This window comes from Choloepus didactylus, chromosome 14 (assembly GCF_015220235.1).
Source record: "Choloepus didactylus isolate mChoDid1 chromosome 14, mChoDid1.pri, whole genome shotgun sequence".
Classification (NCBI taxonomy): Eukaryota; Metazoa; Chordata; class Mammalia; order Pilosa; family Megalonychidae; genus Choloepus; species Choloepus didactylus.
Window position 1 is genome coordinate 62,330,341 of NC_051320.1, and position 20,940 is coordinate 62,351,280.

A 20,940-nucleotide genomic window follows, 5' to 3' on the forward strand; every position below is an offset into this window, starting at 1 on the left:
AATCACCGAGGTCAGGGTGGTTGTCAACGAAGTAACTACAAAACCCTGTGGAATGAGGCGTGCCAAACACGCTGCGAAGTCTAAAGGAAGCTCTTTCCAGAGCCACCCCTTTGCCCCATCTCTGGACTATCAGACGAAGCCTTTCTCTCCTCCTTTTTTCTTTCAAACTTTTATTTTTCGTAAGTCAGAGCAAATATTCGTTGCTGCAGAGGAGCTTTTTCATCGCTTTAACCCAACTTTCCTTCGTTTCTTTGGTCGACAACCCAAAATTAGAGCCGCCCGGCAGGGGAGCCGGATGCCCAGACAAGCTCTCGCTTCCGTCCAGCGAAACGCACGGATGCAGCTCAGCGAAACGCCGTTTCCCTGGGGTGGGACTGAATTGCAGTCAAGAACCAGCAGGACGCGTGCTCCCGTCTCCGCCGCGCCTGTGAGTGGACATTCCCGAGCACTTGGGGTGGGGACATGCGCGGGGACACTTTGAGACCTGACGGTGGCTTCCGCGGGAGCTATTTTTAGCGACGTCGGCCCCCCCCCCCCAGTCTGTTGGTCATGGTAGCCTCCGCCTCGCGCCGCGGCTCATCCTTTCAGTCTCCCCCGCCACTGCCCGCACTTGGTAGCTTCCACGCGGGCAGGTCCGGAAACTGAGCATGTGTGGAAGCGCCCGGCAGCTTCGGCGGCGGCGGGGGCAGAGCCAGGCTGCGTCAGGCTGAGCCCATTCACCGCGCGGCCGCAGGAGCGCAGCGCCAGCGCCGCGCCGCCCAGCCCCGCCGAGAGGGGCGCACTCGCCGCCGCGGGGCCGGGCCGCTCGCCGCAGCCCCCTCCTGGCGACCCGCAAGTAAGTTTGTGATGATGCTGGGCTGTGGGGCGAAGGCTTGGCACCCGGGAGAGCCCAGGTTGACAGGCGGGGAGGCGCGATTGGCGCCTGGAGAGCCGGCTGGTCGCTGCTGCCTGCGTCCCGTGCCTCTCCGAGCCGCTTGGCCAATTTGAAAGCGGGTAGCCACTGGGAGTCGCGGGCGGGGTGGGAGTCGGGGGTTGACAGGCAAAACAAGAGAGCAGAACTGGGGAGAAGGGGCGGACCTGGGGAGAGGGAAGGACCGCGCGGCGAAGGAGGGGACCCAGCAGGCCCGGAGCGGGCTGGTGCGGGTTGGGACGATGGGTTTTGGGCGCGGGCGCTCTGCAGGGGACAGCCGCAGAGGGGAAACGGTTTCACAAGTGGTGGAATGGGAGCGGCGTGAGAACTCCGTGTAGGGGGCAGAGCAGAGGGCGAGCGCGTCCTGACCAGACCGGCGGGAAGGAAGAAGGATGGAAAGTGGAGCGCTTGGAAAGCATATTTGAACTAGAACAGAGGACGCCAGTGGAAGGAACAGCGGGATCCGGGAGACGAGTAGACTCAGATAATTTGGGGAATCAGTACAAGGCTTGGGCGGTATAATGATGGAACGAGGCAGCTTTGGATCCTGGTCGTACTCCCTCGAAGGGAGTACACAAGGCCACAAGTTGGGAACCGGCTGGAAAGAGGAGGGTGAAATGGATGTAGAAAGTGGCCTGGAAGTGCCGGTTGGAAAATCGCTGAGGGATTTCGGTGAAGGGGAGGAGGGGAGCTGTGCAGGGATAGGAACGTGGAACGGGGCCTCTGAATAGTGATTTAGTAGCAGCTCCCCGAGGTCTACTTGCATTCCAGACTCCTCAATCTCCTGCTTGGTTTGACCACAGCGCGGCTTGCTGTAGGCGAGCTTGTAGGAGATATGGACAGACCTTAGGGAGCAGAAAAGGTAGTCAATTGCGGAGGGAGGTGAGGTGGGGGATGCCGGACTTCCCTGGAGTGCTTCCGGCACCCTCGGGGTGGAATGTGGGTTCTGAATGTGTGTGTCAGGAAGGGGGTTGGACTGTTCCAGCCTACTGGAATCGTGATTTCGCCCAGGAGTGCGGTGTTTTCGGCCGGGAGCTCCTGCAGAAGTCTGCAGTGTGCGATTCGCGGCGGGGCGCGTGGATGTGCGGGTGTGGGTTGCCGGTCTGGGGTCTCGAGAGTTGCGACAGTCAGTCTCCATGACAAGGAGATCCAAGGCTTCACCGGCGGCCGGGAAGAGGATTAAGAGAAGCGTTTTTTTCTCTGTCTCTTTGCTCCCTTTCCTCAGGGTCACATTCTTTGCTCGCCCAGTGATGCTCCTCTCTTAACTCTCCCCCGGCTCCCAACCACCCCACCCCAAACCTGACGCGGGTCTCGTGCTCTGATTCGACATCGGAGAATGCTGCCGTTCCGGCTGCTCCCACATGGGCTCCCTTTCCAGAAGGGAATCCTGGAAGTCATGGTGGTTACCGGGGCTCGGCGAATCCGCGGGTCTTCCCCGAGGCGTGCCTCAGGGGGTCCGCGGGTCTCTCTGCTGCCCCTGCAGGAGACGCGGTGATGCCGGGCGCCGCGGACAGGGGAAGAGCTATGGCCAAAGGGCCAGCAGAGCTGAGATGCCCGGCGGAGTGACCAGCTTTCAGTCGGAATCTCCAGTGTTGGGTTCCCCAGGGGGGCGAACCTCCCCGCGCTCTCCCCTCCTCCTCATGTACATGTGACTTAAAAAGGAGAATACCTGATCAGGGGAATAAACAAGCATCTCATCCAAAATCATTATGCAAAAACACCACTTTTACCTGCAAGTATTTCACCAACCACAAGAAGGGAAGGAAGGTGCATCTACAAAGTATAGCGTCAGAAACCGGCGTGTGGGTGGTAGACTGTGTCACTGTGGCTGCTGCTTTCTTAGATTCCATCTGGCTTGCTGTGTTCTGTCCTTGGTGCCAATTTTAAGAGACACTTGACCCGATGTGGGAAAGTGAGGGTGAAGGTGACCCTGGCAACTTGTGCCATCCGTGAAAGGACCCAAAGAAGGGGTGTGAGAACCATACTGTGGGCCAAAATCTGAGAGAGCTGATCTCTAGATATCCAAATTTCAGGAGGCAAACTCAGATCAATGAAAGTGAGAACTCCAAAGAAGTGTTGAGGACCACAATGGGTTGTCTTGCAGGGTGGTGCTGATCCGTGGAGATACCCAGCAGAAAGGACATCAAGCTTCTAGTGGCCAGCACATGCCTGCTTATTCCATGTGACAGTGGCTGGCCCAGTTTTTAGCACAGTAACTGTTGAAATATACCCTTTGAAATATGTCCATTGTTCTGGACATCTGGAAGGTGAAAAGTTTGAAGAAAATGACTTCTGCTGTCATTTTCTGTTTCTATGACTATGCTTTTTTCCATTGAATATGTGGTAAAGGCAAAATAAGTGATTGTTTTAGACATTAATTCTGTTCTTTCCAAAAATGCTGTTCAAATAAAATATAACCTGATACATCTGCTTGTGCTTAGGCTTTTGTTTTGTTTTGGGGGACAGGGAGGAGAGTGGGCTGGGCAAATTGATGGAGGTGTCAAGTAAAGCCAATATTTTAGGCACTTGAAGATCTTGTGAGTGTGTGAAAGTAAAAGCTTCATATATAGAATGCTAAATTTAATGGGAAATGAAAAAATCTCACTCCCTACCTCTCACCTTCTGCACTTGAAATACAAAGGATTATGCCCTCATGCTGGTTCCTAGTATTTAAGTGGAAGCCTAATTTGACAGTAGTTTTCCTGTAAGATTGTTCCCAAAGCCCTGGTATGCCTTAGAAAATGGTCAGTGGGTCAATGGAATCTTCTTTGCTGTGCCAAGGTAAAGGCTTAAAAAAACAAAGATGGTGAAATGGCTTGATGATAAACAAGAATGAAAGATAAGAGATGTCAAAGTGGAAGAAGAGAAATCACTTCTTTTGTTTGCCTTAGAGATGGATCTTGATGGGCTTAGAACCTTAGAACAGTGATTCTCAACCCGAGGCAATTTTGCCCCCTATCCCCCCTTCCCTGAGACGTTGGCAATATATAGAGACACTTGTCATTGTCACAACTTGAAGGAGATGCTACTGGCATCTCCTGGGTAAAGGCCGGGGATGCTGCTAAACATTCTGCAATACACTGGACAGCCCCCCTCAATAAAGAATCCTCAAGTCCAAAATGTCTGTAGTGCTGAAGTTGAGAAACTCTGGCTTAGAACAAGGCATGATGAGGATTAAAAGCAGCCACGTTTAGGATGCTTTCAAATATTCCCATTGAGAGTACATCTTGAAAATCAAGACCAGTTAATATTAAGAGACTTTCTTTGCAAAAATGGTTTCATGTTCAAAAACACTTGTTTTTATGAAATTAACCAGATTTCTTCCCATCAGAACTTTTCAGCCTTTAAAAAATATTCTCGAATACATTGGGAATTTTAACTTGATGACAGCAAGTTAAAATTGTTCTGCCACAGTTTTGTCAATGTTTGGTATTTACTTTTAAAAATAGTTTTAATTTTAAAATTAATTAAAATTACAACTGTGTATAGTCTTTATTTAGAGAGAGGTTGAGCAGAATTAGAGAAAAATGTTAGGTGAATGTTTATTAGAAGCCTCATGAAATATTCCAAAATGAAACTTAAGTATTTGTAGAGTTCTACAACCAGAAGGAAAGAATCTTGTATAATTTCCATGTATTTAGTTTCAGTTTTAAATTGATAGCATGGCATGTTTTGAGAAACAACAAGCCTTTCTAGCCTGTAGCACAATACATTGCCTAGAGAGAACAATAGCTTATACTCATAAATGTAATCAGATCTGTGCACTGTTCTAATAGCGCCTGTATGGAGGAACTCAAAGAAAGCACTAGGTAAAAAGCTTTGTCATGATGGCACTGAGAATTAGAGAAACTAAAGAGATTTGGTCATTGCTCCTATTCCCTCTGTCGCCCACTCCCCACACCCATTGTTTTGTTTGTTGATTTATTTCAGAATTCATTCTGAAGGGATGATCATTAGGGCTGCTTACTTCCCTTCTTGTTCTAATAACTGTTCCCTCCACCCTTGGCCATTACTGTCCCCCAGGGATTTGTGCAGCAGCAGAGACTTCATAGTCCTTCTCTGGGGCACCCAGCAACTCCTCCCTTTCTCCTGTGTGTACAAACACAAACAGCTCTTTCCTGCTTCCAGGTGAAACAGATTTGTGTCTCTCTCTGGGCAAAAGGCAGTGGGGAGAGTCCTTGTTTTTCACAAAAGCAGCCTCATTTTCTCTGCTTGAGTCTTTGCTGCATTACGTTGTTCACTTGTATGTTCGATTGCATATTCTTGCTGTTAGGAGGGCTTCCTCTTTCTCAAGGGAATAGTGAAAGAGCTGAGGAAAACAGAACTTCAGACTAGACAAGGAGGGAGTAAGAGATTTGAGGTTAAAGGGGTCAGTCTTTGTCTCCCTTTCCTCTCTTTCGGAAATGGTTATTGATTTGACATCTGAGCAGGGAGACATGGTTTTCTTCCCTGCAGATACTTGTTGAATGAATGTGTGCCCTTTTACACATCTGATAGCCATAGAGGTAGAAGGCAGTGGGAGGGCTAGTATTGGTGGTTAGAGTGAAGCAGAATTTTCATATTAGTTCTGTCCTGATGATGTTTGCAACAAAGATTTTGAACACACTCTCAAAGACGGAGAATGTTACATCACCATCTTGAGGAAACACATATAAAGGTTACAAAGCTGAATGTTTTTGTTGTTTTGGGTGCTAGGTGATACTTATGATTTAAACCATTGGAGTACACATACTTGGGGGAAAATGAAATAATATGTCAGCTCGTTACTTATAAACAAACTCGCTGTCACTGTGACCTATTAATTATCATCCATTAAAGGTGAGAATTTTATCAGACCTCTATGCTGCTCTTGCTGAATGCAACAATGACACCAAAAATTCAAGATTTTCAAATTTATGCTATAGCAAAGGCAAAGAGTTTTACATTTCATTTTAGTTTATTTTTTTGAAGATGAGCAATAACAATGTTTGAGAAAAGGCAACCTTGATTGTAGAAGGCTTTACTTTTGTGTAAAAATGTTTATTCATCTTGAGAAACAGATAGCCCAGAACATATCCTGAGGCTTTCAGACTCCTTTAGAAATAGTTCTTCTCTTCTTACTCTGGAAATTCATTATGTGTTGTTGTTTGGAATCTGAATACTGGGCTAAGTATTACAGTCCCTTGTAATTTTGTTATTTAGAGTTGTCTCGATCCTTTTGCGGAGGGAAGGTAAGAGAGAGGTGCTGTTGTCATTGGCAGCACAGTTATGGGTTTTCACAGCAGGCTGTTTTACACAAGGACACACATATTGCTGGACCTTGGTCTGGAACCATGCTGAACAGGGCAGACCTCAGCCTTCTGAATTATGAAGCCAGATTTTAACAATTTTATTTTAACCCAAGTGTAACCAGGCTTGAGAATCAGTTCATTTGGAAAAGACTGATTGGCGATCCATACTAACCTTCATTTACAAGGAAAGAGGCACAGTGTATTGGGGAATATCATGAGCTTTGAAGTTAAATCCTGGCACTGCTACTTAGTAGTGTTGTGACTTTGGATGATTTTTTTTTCTTAACTTCATGGAACTTCAGTTTCCTCATCTTTAAAATAGATAATTATATTTTTCCTGTAGAATTGATTACAGGATTGAAGAAAATATTTTTAAAGCAGGGGAACCTACTAAATAGTGCCACTGGTGGTAGTGCTTATATGTACTGCTGGAATTTTAATGTCTTTTGTCCAGGAAGTAGGGGGGTGGGCAGAGGGGAGATTGTCATCAGAAGGGGCCTTGGTGAACAAAATGAAATGGAAAAGAATCACAGGTTTGGATCATAGGGTTGGAAGAGTAGTCTGATGTCCTCTTTTCACTCATGAGGGCTTGGAGATTCAGGATTATGAAGTGTTTAGCGTAAGGTCGACAGTCATGCTGCCTCATCTCTAGCTGAGTTTATATTTTTGAGACTCTACATCCAAACCCTCTCCATCTTAAAAGCTCTCATTTTTCTTGGTTAAATCCTTGTTTCTTCTGTTTATTTTTAAATGCCTATTCAGCTCAAGAAGCTCTCTTTTCAGCTGTTATATTCCAGGTCTTCCATAGGCAAAAAGGTCATTGATGGGTCTCTGAGTTTGTACACTAGTTCAACTCAGGTGTTCATTTGAATAATCAAGTACCCCCACCCCCACCTCCCATCCCAGCAGAATGAACATAAGTCAGACTTTAGATAATGAGATATGGCTATTTTTTCTGTTTGGTTTAAAATTTTAAAGCACAAAAATTGCTACTGTGAGTAATGCCGGTCACCTTGGTGATGTTCATTGATCAACAGCAAATTGAAGATTGGCTGTTATTAAATTAATAGCTTTTTTTTAAATTAAGTTCAGTTTTATTAATATATATTTACATAACATACAGTCATCCATGTTGTACAATAAACTGTTCACAGTACTGTCATATAGTTATGCATTCATCAACCCAATCTATTTTTGCACATTTTTCTTACATCAAAAAGAATCAGAATAAGAATTAAAAAAAAAAAGTAAAAAAGAACACCCAAACCATCCTCCCATCCCACCCTATTTTTCATTTAGTTTTTGTTCCCATTCTTCTACGCATCCATCCATACACTAGATTAAGGGAGTGTGATCCACAAGGTTTTCACAGTCACACTGTCATCCCTTGTAAGCTACATTGTTATACAATCGTCTTCAGGAGTCCAGACTACTGGGTTGGAGTTTGATAGTTTAAGGTATTTGCTTCTAGCTATTCCAGTACATTAAAACCTAAGAGGTGTTATCTATATAGTGCATAAGAATGTCCACCAGAGTGACCTCTTGACTCCATTTGAAATCTCTCAGCCACTGAAACTTTATTTTGTTTCATTTTGCATCCCCCTTTTGGTCAAGAAGATATTCTCAATCCCACTATGCCGGGTCCAGATTCATCCCCAGGAGTCATATCCTGTGTTGCCAGGGAGATTTACACCCCTGGGAGTCGGGTCCCACGTATGGGGGAGGGCAGTGAGTTCACCTGCTGAGGTGGCTTAGTTAGAGAGAGAAAGGGCCACATCTGAGCAACAAAGAGGCACTCAGGGGGAGACTCTTAGGCACAATTATATGCAAGTTTAGGTTCTCCTTTGCAGTAACGAGCTTCATAAAGGCAAGTCCCATGATAGAGGGTTCAGCACATCAAACCACCAGTCCTAATGTTTGTGAGAACATCAGCAACAATCCAAGTAAGGAAGTCCAACACCTCCACATCCTCCCCCAGCTCCTCAGGGGGGCCCCTAATGCATATTTTTATTCTCTGCCCAGATTACTTTGGGATGCATTGCTATTTTCACTCTAACCTATACAGACATGCCATATCTCACTTCCTATTCCAAGTTCCATGTAATTGTGGTGTTTGAACAAACTGACTGTAGAGTTATACTGTTTAGAAAATAGAAATCCTGCACCAAATAGACATCTCTTCCCTTGATCTCACATGCAAGTTGAAGTTTTAAAGCACAGTCAGTTTCTACCTTTACCCTTTGGCCCAGTTTGCCCTAGTCTTAACCAGATCTGCTTCATTCATATCACTAATTGAAGTCTGGACTCTTTGGACTCTTTTTCAGCTTTTTTTTTTTTTTTTTTTAGCAGTTGCTGTATGCGCTAATACTGACATTCATGTCTGCCAAGCTCTAGTTCTGAGTTTCAGGTGTCACAGAGATACCCAGTGTTCCAGAGACCAATCAGGTTATACACTAAGGGATCAGCATCTCAAAGTTCGGAGATAGCCATTACAATTCAGGAATAGATTTGACTGCTGTAAGAGCTTATAATCTAGGGACCATTATGATAATTGTTCCCCTCTTAGACTGTGTTCTAAGATTCAATTCTGAGTTTACACATTGTAGTTAGTCCATATTGATGAGGCATTATAGTGTTTGCCTTTATTTCTGGTATACTTCACTCAGGATGCTGTGTACAGGATCCATTCACCTCATTGCATGTCTCACAGCTTCACCCCTTCTCCTAGTTGCTCAATATTCCATTGTATGCATACACCACAGTTCACCATTCTGTTCCTCAGTCTGTGTACCCTTAGGCCACCTCCACCCATTACAAACCATGAATACTGCTCCATGAACACCAGTGTGCAAATGTCCATTCATGTCTCTGCTCTCAGATCTACCAATGACATACCCCATAATGAGGTTGTAGGACCTTATGGCCCCACATACTTAGCTTTTTGTGGAACCGCCACACTGACCTTCAGAAAGCTACACCATTCCGCCTGCTCATCAACAGTAGTGTTTTCTCCAACACTTTTACTCCTATATATATTTTTTCCTACAATTTTATAAAGTTATATTCACATACCATATATTTATCCATAATGTACAGTCATTCATGGTATTATCATAAAGTTGTACATTTATCACCACAATCAGCACTTGAACATACTGATTACTACCAGAGAAAAAGTTTGTTTGTTTTTCTAGCAAGTAATAAAAAAGATGATAAAAAGAAAAATAACATGTCATACAATACAATATAATAGTAAGGACAGAAAACAACACCACTACCAAGAATCCCATATCCCTCCCCTATATCCCCCTCTGATACACACTTAGCATTGGTATATTGCCTTTGTTACATTTATTGGAAGCATATTACAATGTTGCTGTTGACCATAGACTCCAGTTTGCTTTGTTTTTGTTTTTTCCCAAATATCATCCCTTTTTCAAGACTCTTCATGGTTGACATTCATTTGCTCTCCCACATGCAAAAACGTTTTTATATTTGTACATTTAGTAACAGTCATTGGCCACTCCAGTTTTTGCCAAGTTATACAGTCCTAGTCTTTATCATCTATCTTTACCTTCTCCTATCCCACCTCTTTCAGCTTTACTCACAGGCATCTTTGTTCGGTGTACTTACAATACTGTGCTACTATCACACAGTATTATGCTATCTATTTCTGGATCTATACAATCAATCCTGCTAAACATTCTGTAGTCCTTCAGCATCAAATGCCTGATAAATTAATAGCTTTTTAAAAATCCATTCATTGTTGACATTGTGATTTCTGAAAGAGTTTCAGATTCAATATAAGTATTAAAAAAACTACCCTGTGTTAGAGGCCTTTGCTGCTTGCAAAGTATATTATGTATGTTGTCTCATTTGCAGTTTGTTGCAGCTGACTTATAATAAGCTGAAATAATGAAAAACTTAAATCAGAAACCAGGACTGATGGCGTCTTTCAAACTGCATTCCCTTTAGACTCAAACTTGAATTCAAAACCCTATCCTTCAGTTACTAGCTATAAAAACCCAGGCAAATTCCTTGACTTTCCAACTTCTACCTTTTGAAAATCATATTTGCCAAATTAGTATTTTTGTTTGACAGTTCCTCAAAAGTTAAACGTAGAATTACCAGTTGTCCCAGCAATTTCACATATGGGTAAATACCCCAAAAGAATTGAAGACAGGAACTCAAACAGTTATTTTTATACCAGTGTTCATAGCAGCATTATTCACAAGAGTCAAAAGGTATAAATAACCCAAGTGTTCATCAACAGATGAATGAATAAACAAAATGTGGTATATACATACGGTGGAATATTACTCACCTATAAAAAGGGATGAAGCTATGGTATATGCTACAACATGGATGAACCTTGAGGATAACATGTTGAGTGAAATAAGCCAGACACAAAAGGACAAATATTGTATGATTTCACTTATTCAAAATACCTACAATAAGCAAATACATAGAGACAGAAAGTGGATTACATGCTACCAGGGGCTGGGAGTGGGGTAGGGTAGCGTGTCACAATGGTGAGTTATTGCTTAATGGGTACAGAGTTTCTGTTTTGGGTGATGAAAAAGTTTTGGCAATGGATGGGGGTGATGGTAGCAAAATATTGTAAATGTAATCAATATCAGTGATTTGTGTATATGAAAGTGGTTAAAATGGGAAATTTTGTGTTGTATATATGTTACCACAATAATTTTTTTAAAAAAATAGTATTTTTTGTGATATATAAGTGAGATAAGAAAGTAATGATCTTAGCATGGTGCCTGATACCCTTTGCCTTGTACACTACTGATTCCACCACACTTCAGCTACCCCTTCAAAAAGTGATCATCTATGCTTGAATCACTTCAGGTTATTTCACTGTCAAAAGAGAATGCCTGATTTCCACTGCCTTGAGAAACTTCATGACTTGTGTCATTGAGTAGAGGAGGAGACTATATCTGACTCCAGGTATAATTGATTAAGGGCTCAAATCATGTGGCCAATTCCTTGTTTGTTAGTTGCCATTTCTTAGCTCCACTTCCTAAATGTTGGCTCTGTTCTCGACACTCTCCCCTATGGGTTCTACAATGGCTGCTGGCAGCTTGCAGGGCTGCATACTTCCAGGTTCCAGGCTAGTCGAAAGGATTCTCTTTTCACAGTGTTTCAGAGGAAAGAGGAAGTTGCTCTTCCCAGAAATTCCAGCAAACATCCCCTTATATCTCATTGAATCTAATCAAGTAAAGAGCCTGTTCTACCATCAGGCTCAGTGGCCAGGAATATAGACTATACTGGTTGAGGAGGTCTGTTTCCCTATAGAAATATGGGGGATTGTTTTTGGGAGAAAGGGGATTGTACGCTGAGCAGATTACCGATCAGGAACCACCACAGCATTTGCATTATTGTTTGGGCTCAAAGTAAAATGTTAGAGTTAGTTTTATTTCATCTGGATCGTGGTTAAAGTTTAGAGAATTATTCCTGCTCCATTACTGAATGTATCTTTCTAGTGATTTGATTACTATGATTAATCAAAACCAATGCATGTTAATCTCTCCTTCATTGTATACATTTTTGGAACTAGCTGTTGTAGACACTGGAATTCCAGTTTAGCTACAAAAAATATGTGCTCAAGGAACAAATTAATACATTTTCTTACTTTAGGTGCTAGTCTGTAGGATCACTGTTTTCTGTACAATACCAGGAGAAGCCATAATTATGTAAGTAATTATTTTCTAATGTCAAATGATTTATCTCTTGGATCATGAGTGACCTTGCTGGCCTCTAGTCCTGCATCCAGAGACCAAATGGTCATGGGCAGTAGGGCCACTAAGATTTATGCAACAGGTAATTCTTGATGTCTACAGACTGCTACCCAAAGGCATCTAAAAAAGTATTCCAGAAAGGTTAATTTGTTGAATATTTATATATTTTTAAAAAGTCTACAGTACTTTTGGGGGCTCGTCACAGAAATCTCTTTAAGTGCAGTGGTCATACATTTTGAATTAATAATATATTAGCAGACTAAAGACTCTCATCTATTTTTAATTCTTTGCATAGATCACAGGGATAGATCTGACAAGTACACCACACATTTAGGGAAAGAATGTAAACAGCTATAATAAATGACTGAGTAAAAATATTTTTTTCTGTGTTCATCTTAAAGGTTTAGCAATATAATATTAGTATCTTATTTTTAAATGTTTCAAAATGGAAAAATCAAGTAACATATCCATGCATTTTAAAACCTAGAGTACATGCAACTGTAAAATGTAATCTACTTGCAATGAGTAAGGAAAGTACATCATTGTAGCAGTTAGTTTTCCGATAGTTAATTTCCAGTGTGGGGGGGAAAGATAGTCTAGCACAATGAAGTTAAAAAGTGAAAACCTGCAGAAATCAGTGATGAATTCATTACCTGTTGATTTACTTAGAATGTAAATTCTTAAGAAAGTCAGGGGAGTTGAAAGCTGCTCTTTTACAGAACTAAAGGATCATGGAAGTTAGATTTTGTCTCTTTACCAGCATGTTTTTAAATCACGTTGGTAAATGTACAGCAGAGAAGACATAAAGCCATGTGAATGATTAAGATACAGTTTTTTATTATCTGAAATATTAAATATAACAATCAAGAAGAAAAAATATTCTGGCACTTTGGAAATTCTCAATAATTTTTAGAAAAATCTGGAGAGAGATCATTTTAACATAGCCTTATAGATAGAGCGGCTGATTATGTTATATATTAGGAGTTTGTGTTTTGGTCCCAAGCACATATCGTGTTTTTCATTAAATATTGTGGGGAAATATTTTTTTGGTATTGTAGTTTATAAATTATTTTTGTTACCTTTAATGGGTGTGAGAATAAAAAGTTGATAGTTGAGCTGGAAACACTATGTTAACTTCTTTTATGATTTCTTCCAGTTTCCTCTTCTTGGGCTGCAGACTTAAACTTGCAAAAACAATAATAAATTCTTGATAGGTAGTTGTATAAAGAAAATTTCTGAGCTAATCATTGAGGTTATTTTTCTGGGAGGAAATGGTGTGAAGCCAAAATTTCATCGGCACCTACTGAGAGTGGTGAGTGAAAATAAGATAGACAATAAAACAGAACAGAACAAAACTGAAAGTTTCAATGTTGTAATTTATCAGTTTCTTAATTTAATTAAACTGATTCTGGTTAATTTAAGCAAAAAAGAATCCATTGGATGGTTATGGAGTGAAACTCATGAAATTGAAGGAAATCTGAAGGACAAGTCTTGGGAAAGAATAGCATCTAGAATAGTGGCCGGGCTCCATCTAAGTAGCAGGACGTAATAGACAAGCTGCCCAAGGCACCACTGCTGGGATGAATCAGCTCTAGCTGTTTTCCATCACTCTGTCACTGTGCTCAAGACTCAGAATTCTGAGAGAGAGAGAGAAGAGGAAAAGAGAGAGGGAGAGATCGAGAGGAGAGGGGAAGGAAGGAGTTAAGAGTTGAGTGAGAGGGAGTTAAAGTTAGAATTTGGGAAAGAACAGTGCATCTTGATTGACAGTCCCACCAATATCATGTTTAGAGTAGCCTGAGGAGTTACCCAAGGCATAATCTGTTGCATAATTTGAAGAAGGAGGATAGATGATGCTGGGCAGGTACATTCAGCTGATGTCTACTATGTGGATTTTGGTTGGAAAAACATGCCTCTGTGATGAAGAATTACAAGAAAGAAAAAAAGAAAAAAGTAACCTTAAGTATATTATCTAAACAGTATGTATTTGGCAGAAAAAGTGCGATGTGGATAAAATAAGCAACAGTGCATATAGTTAAGTTTAAAACAAGAAAGGGAGTGGTAATATCCTATTTTTCTCTGTGCTAGAAAACTATATTGGAAGCATCAAGCCTGGTTTTAGGGGTACTTCTTTTCAGATGCTCTTGCACCCACTGGAGAATTACTGAAAAAGCAATTTTCTCTTTAAGAAAAAAAAAATATTTGAACTACAGATCATAAGCTTGGCAAAGAGGAATTTGAGATATATTAGAATAAATAAATATCCAAAGGAATAAGATGTACTCTTTAGTGCTCATTTGGATAAAACTAGGATGTATGACTGGACTTTCAGGGAGGCAGATTTTCTCTCAGTGTACGCAAGAACATTCTTATATTAGTGTGGTTCAAGAGAGCAGTGAGCTGCCTTGAGAGTTACTCAGGGTCCTGCTCTGGAAGCATTCAAGCAGAGGCTAGATAGCTGTTTGTCATGGATGATAGAGAAGAGATTTCTGAATGTGAAGGGAGCTTAGATTAGATAATTGCCCAAGGTCCCTTCATGTTCAAGATTTTCTGCTTTCATGAATCACAGGAAACACCACAAACATTTACCGAACGTACAACACAGTATTACATACTGCGGAAATGGAAGTGAAAACAGCAGGCATAGTCTTTAGTTGTTACACAGATATATATTTCAGAATTGTATGTGGTGGTGGAAAAGAACAATCCAAAATCCAACACAGTATCTGGCACAGAGCACATGATGAAAGACTATTTGATGAATTAATTTGTTGTTGAATCAGAGTCTCCTTTAATAATATATGTTTAAACTATTTACCTGGAGTACTTACCTGATCATTATCAACCCTGCCATATTCACTCACCCTATTTCTTCATGTTCTCCTGGTTAATTAGGGTTACCTTGCTTATATATCACCCTTCCCTTTGTTTCATTTTTACCATCTTGAAAATGGGGGTGGAGGGTGGGAGATAATTTTTCTATTCCCTCTAATGGTTCAGAGGATATTTTTGGCCCATAGAAAGGGGAAATTGTGCATACACACACACACACACACACACACACACACACATGCATATATAGCTTTGGTTTGTCTAGGTACTATGTATTTCTGAACTACCCTATAAAATCAATTCAAGATTTCTTTTCATTACTGGAATGAAATCTTGCCAAATTAAACTATGTAATTATTTCTCCACAGTTGTACCCCATATGTGATAGGGCACAGAGTTCAAAGGGGCAAGGAGAAGTTTTAGAGTTTTTTTCATTTCATTAATTTCACCATCTCAGAAAATCAATTATGATCATTTAGATCACTGTAGGTACTTAAAAAGGTTTTTTTAAAAAATGAATCTTACACATGTGCATGTTTAAAAGTCATATTATTCTGTAAGGCATATTGTGTAGAATGGCAGTTTCCTGCTCCATTTTTCACGATCTCCAATTCCCATTCAAAGGAAACAATCACTTTTAACTCTTTTTGCTGTTTCTTCTAGTATTTACCTCAGTATTCCTAAATACGGGATTAGAGTTCTAGTTCTTGATATATATGCTTGATATTACCTGTTGGCTTCCTAGACTGGAATATGTGGAAAATGAGGATTTATTTCTCTTTTACTCATCTTTATATACTTTTTCCTCCTCCATCTTCTCACTCTTTCCCAAGTTGTATTCTAATGTTTTGATAAAGTAAAATTCAGAAGTTCTCTTTCCACCTAAGAAAGAAATCACTTACACCCTCACAATGAGAAATGATTGGATAATATTCAAAATCATAAATTATTTGAACCTATCACATCGTTAAGGTCACAGAACATACAAGTTAATTGAGATCCAAGAAAGACAAGCCTTTCCAAGGAGAAATGGGACATGAACTCTTTCCCCTTTCACTGAACCTAGGAGGAAGAGATAGCTACCATAAAAGTGAGTAAGAAGCAGGCACCTAAAATTTTAAGTAAATTCTTACAAGCCAAGTGAGGGCTAGCAGGACAGTTGAGAAAAACTGGAAGTCCCCGACACATCAGGAAACTGCAGTCCCTTACAGGCTCTTTACCATGGGTCTGCTCAGTACTCATCAGCAAGTTTGAGGACGGAGCAATTGAGCAGAGAGAGCTCTTCCTTGGTGGTACATGTGTAAAGGTGGTAAAAGGCACAGGCACAAAATCTCACCCACAACTCCAGACTCTGCTCTCTTGTGAAGCAAAAGCCGTTAAGCCCCACGGGGAGAGGGAGGAACTCTATTGGGCCTAGCATCCTGCACCAATGCAAAGTGGAGGTCTGCAACAGAGCATGCAGAGTATATTTTGTTGGCCACGGGAAGAGGAAGGGGCAGGAAAGTTAAGAAAGTACCAGTGCAAGTCTCAGTCTCAAAAGGTTGAAGACTAAGGTTGAACCTAGAGAATCAAGAGCCTCCTCTTGTCTCTACCACAAGCCTGACACAAAGTAACAAGCAACAGAATTATCCTGCTGGGAGAGGGGCAAGGGAGTGGAAAGAGACCATATCTTTTGGCACAAGTATACGATACAGGGACTGCTGCAAGCTGAGGATGGAATAAAAACATTGAGGAACAAACCTCCAGCATCCACACTAAGCACAAAGTAAAAGAGCCCACCACTGGCAGAATACTGAAGTTGATTATGTCAACAACAAAACTTGAACCTAACTAAACTACTGACTAAATTTACTAGCCCTCCTTTTCTCCCCAGGCTTCCCCTCAAAATGGCCTGACAGAAGAAAAGGAGTGCCCCACTTCAGGTGTAAATACTTGTACCTTGGTCTCTACCCTTCCTCTACACAGGATGCCTGGAATTTAATTAAAAAAAAAATTTTTTTTTTCTAGACCCCAAAAGCAAACAAAACAAAACAAAGCAAAACAGTGTCAAGAGATAACACAATCAACATATCCAGACACAAGGATGACCTGGATGTTGGAACTATTAGAGAAGAACTTGAAAATAATAAAGAATCTAGTATATGGGTATACATAAATGTATATTTAAATATTAGATATAAATTATTATACATATATACATATTTCTTGTTTTTAATTGCTCTATAATAGTCTAAAGCAAAAAGAGTAATAATGTTTTATGGGATTTATAATAAACATGATATTAACATGTATGAAAACAGCTAAAGGACAAGAAGGAGAAAATGGAACCATTCTGTTAGAAAGCTTTTCCACTATATGTGAAGTGGAGTGTTATTATTTGAAGTCATACTGTAATAAGTTAAAGATGTATTTTTTAAACACTGGGGCAACTACTCTAAAAAAGTTTATAGCCAATAAACCAATAGTAGAGATAAAAATGGAATCATTACAAATACTCAGTCCCAAAGAAGGAAGTAAAAAGGGGGAAAAAGAAATAAAGAACAGATAAGAAAATAGAAAACTAATAGCAAAAATGGTAGATTTATATCCAGGTATATCAATAATCATGTGAATATATAAATTGTCTAATTCTGCAATTAAAAGTTGTATGTTGTCATATTGGATGCAAAAGCAGGAGCTAGCTATGTACTACTGAGAAGAAACTCACTTTAAATTCAGAAATACAGATAGGTTAAAAGTTTAAGGATGGGAAAGGTATACCATCATCTACTGATCAAGAGAAAGCTGAAGTTGCTCTGTTAATATTGCACAAAGTAAACTTCAGAACAAGGATAATTAATAGGGATAAAGAGAGGCATTAAATAATAATTAAGGGGATCAATTCATCAAGAAGCCATAACTAATCAAGTTACATCATTTACATAATAAAAAGCAATTACATAATATATAACAAATCAAAGTTTGTTCTCTGACCGTAATGAAATTAAAGTATAAAACAGTAATAGAAAGCTATAAATAACAATATCTGGAAACTTCTCCAACATTTGGAAACTAAATACAGATCTAAATAACCCATGGATCAGAGAAGAAGTTTCAAAGGAAATTAGAAAATATTTTAATTGAATGAAAATTAAAGTAGTGCTTAGACGGAGATTTATTGCATTAAATGCTTATAGTAGAAAGGAGGAAAGTTTTTACATCAGTAATGTAAGCTTCCACCTTAAGAAACTAGATAAAAAAGAGCAAACGTTAACGGAAAAAATTAACACCAATACTACAAAACTCTTCCAGAAAATTGAAGAGGCAGAAACACTCCCCAACTCATTTGATGATCATCTACTTAGAAAATACTAAAATACCAAATATCTGTAAAATACCAAGAATCTACAAAAAAGCTCTTAGAATGAACAAATGATTTTAAGTCACAGGATGCATAATTGGAATGCAAAAATCAATTTTATTCCTATATACTAGAGTAACAATTAGAAATTAAAGTTAAATTACATTTACAATGGCATCAAAAATATGAAATGTGTAACGATTAATGCAACAAAATAATTTGTATGCTGGAAATTTTAAAACATCGATGAGAGAAATTAAAGAAGACCTACATAAGTAGAGAGATATATATTGAGAAGACTCAGTATTTTTAAGATTCAATTCTTCCTAAATTGATTTATAAGTTAGTATAACTGCAAAAAAATCTCATCAGGCTTTTTTGAAGAAATTGACATGTCTATTCATATGTATATGGTAATGCAAAGGACCTATAATAGCCAAAAAAATTGTGACAAAAAGATGAATAAAGTTGGAGGACTCTCATTACCTTACAACTTACTGTAAAGTTAAAAATAATCTACACAGAGTGGTGTTAAGTGTGAGAATAGATATATACACCAATGAACAAAATAAAATCTTGAAAAAGATGCATACATACATGGTCAATTGATTTTCAAAAAAAGTGACAAGATAATTAAAGGAAGAAAGGTTAGTCATTTTGTCAAATGTTGTTGGAATACTTGTACTTCTTTAGACATAAAGTTACCTTATAAACAATCTTTTACATTCTCTATATTCTTTAAAAACAACAACTAGATGTTTGCAACCAGAATAGAGTGGTATAGCTAGTAAATCAGCAGGAGAGATAAAAGTGGATTAGGCAAAAATTGCCTATATAGGACAAAAAAAGCATGAATTATAATAGAACAAATTGATGAATTGGATTTAATCAAAATTTAAAAACTTGTTATTTTAAAGACTCTCTAAAGAAAATAAAAAGAAAAGCCACAGAATGAGAGAAAATATTTTCAAATCACATGTCTGATAAAGGAACACATAAAGAACTCTTAAAACTCAATAATGAGACAAATAACTCAATAAAAAATGGACAATGTAGTTGAACAGATACTTTACCAAAGAGACAGTAGTGTTGACAAATAACACCTGGAAAAGATCCTGAGCATCATTAATCATGAGGGAAATGCAAATTAAAACCACAATGACTACCACTATACAGCTACTGAAATTGTATAAATTAAGACCGGTGGTAATACCAAGTGTGGCCAAAGGGATTGAGCAACTGAAACTCTCACACATTGGTGCTGAGAATGCAAAATGGTACAGGCACTTTGGAAAACAGTTTGTTGATTTCTTATAAAGTTAAATGTATACTTACTATATGACTCAGCAATCCCACCTCTGGGTACTTCACAGAGAGAAATGAAACCGTATGTCTACACTAAGATCTGTACTCAGATATTTACAGCAGCTGTGTTGATAATTGTCCCAGACTGGAAACAACCCAGATGTCTATCATTTGCGGTATGGATAAACAAATTGTGGTAGATTCTGTAAAATAGAATTTTGCATGGCAATAAAAAGGGACAAAGGAAATGGTTGTGATAGTGAGCACTGAGCTAACTGTTAGAGCTGAAGCCATGAAAGTTACTTGAAAATCCTGGCACTTTTAGAAAATGTAAAGGTTCAGAAGCAGATCAAGACAATTATATAAACAGCAGGAGTAGCACCAAGGGGCTGATTGTAAGGACGGAATATATGGCCAATACTGAGAGACTTAGTGGGCATAATTTGATCAGCAAGAAGTCCTACATACTATCAGAGTTTATTTCATTAGGATAAGTAAAGTGATACTGATTTATAAATTGTTCTGTTTTAATACTCAAAGTCCTCTATAGATACACACACAGCTTTCTCCCATCCTATCTAATGTTATCACAAGTTGACCATAGATTCTTCAAGGTAAAAGAATCTTTGGAATTCATCTACTTATCCTTTTAAAATGAATTTTTAACCTCTAGTTCATATACATGGATAAAATTCAGTTAGAACACAAACTTGCATCTAATCTCTAATTGTTGCTAATCTCTAATTGAAACTTAGCATTTTTATTAATATGAGTGTAGGTCACAAACCACAGTAATATTAGGAGTACTTATGGCTTTCTAACCAGTAGAAGTTGTAGGTAATATTGTATCACATTGCAGTTGTTGCAGGTATTTTGAAATATCATTTATGCTTATCTCTACTTTGAAAGAATGGTTATTATTAGACCTGTTGTTAGATCCTTTTACTTTAAGTATTAACAAAGTAACATATTACTGTCACAAATTCAGCCTTTTAAATTTGATAACTGTATTTCATTGTATTTAGTTTCCTTCATAATGCCATGTATATCATTCTTAGAAGGGGTCATAGGTTTTCCCACACTCCGAGAGCGATTCATAGCACAAAAGGTTAAGAACCAAAAAAAATCTTTCTTTGGCTCTCTCAGTAGGAAGTTCTGTTTAGTGCAGATGGCTTGTCTAGAAAACCAGCACGGCCAGATGCCAGCTGTGCCATTCCATGGGAAACGTTGGCCTTACCAGGTTTCACACCACTCAGTGAGTACAGTGGGCACATTATCAAGATCTGTAGGTCCCTGTGGCCTCTCCAAGAGGCCCCTTTTTTAGTGTGGTCGTTGCACCCTTCAAATGACCCCCATAGGATGCACTTTAACATTGGTATCAACAGACCTAGGTTTTAGAGCACCATCCCCATATTCATGGCTTCTGGCCTCTGGAATCCTTGGTAGGGAGACAGGCAACTCTGACAGAGGTCAGTTTGGTTGGTTCAGTCTCATGTGTTTGTGAATCCCAGGAGGACTGGTGTTGAACTTCAG

The 20,940-nt window shown here is 39.6% G+C and overlaps 1 protein-coding gene across 2 annotated transcripts in view; it reads left to right on the forward strand.

Annotated features, from left to right (window-relative positions):
• Positions 1–719: 719 nt before the first annotated feature.
• Positions 720–20,940, forward strand: part of OXR1 (oxidation resistance 1) — a 494,800-nt gene continuing 474,579 nt past the window's right edge. For both annotated transcript variants that reach the window (XM_037803208.1, XM_037803211.1), the window contains exon 1: positions 720–835. The gene's annotated coding sequence lies outside the window, so the exon portion shown is untranslated. The remainder of the gene's footprint in view (positions 836–20,940) is intronic.